The 351-nt window shown below is 53.3% G+C and overlaps 1 protein-coding gene across 1 annotated transcript in view; it reads left to right on the top strand.

Moving 5' to 3' along the window:
• LOC119592348 (insulin gene enhancer protein ISL-1-like) overlaps positions 1–351 on the top strand; it is a 284,379-nt gene that overhangs the window by 96,712 nt on the left and 187,316 nt on the right. The gene's annotated exons all lie outside the window — the stretch shown is intronic.

Raw genomic sequence — 351 nt, 5'->3', positions numbered from 1 at the left:
AGTCGTTTGGCCAGCCCCTTCCACCCCCAACCCCCCAACCCCACCCTCCTCCCTATCCACACCTCCATCCCTACATGCCTCCCCTCACCTCCCCCCTTTCCCCTCTATCCCCCCAGCGCCCCTTCTGGCACACCCTTCTTTTCCCTACACCCTGTTCTGCCACCCTGCCATTCCCCTGCCCCCCTCCCTTGGAGCTGTCACCCTCTGTTTTAGATCCGATTATCAAGTCCACGAGGCAGAAGTGTAGTCCTCCCGGGATATATTTTTTGTGTGCTTATTTTTCTCCCGTTTTCCTCTCTTCTTCCTTGCTTCCTCTCTTGTTTTTTTCGTTTTTTTAAAAGATTTTTTGGT

Source organism: Penaeus monodon, chromosome 30, assembly GCF_015228065.2.
Source record: "Penaeus monodon isolate SGIC_2016 chromosome 30, NSTDA_Pmon_1, whole genome shotgun sequence".
In the NCBI taxonomy this organism is placed as follows: Eukaryota; Metazoa; Arthropoda; class Malacostraca; order Decapoda; family Penaeidae; genus Penaeus; species Penaeus monodon.
This window is presented reverse-complemented; position numbering and strand designations above follow the sequence as displayed.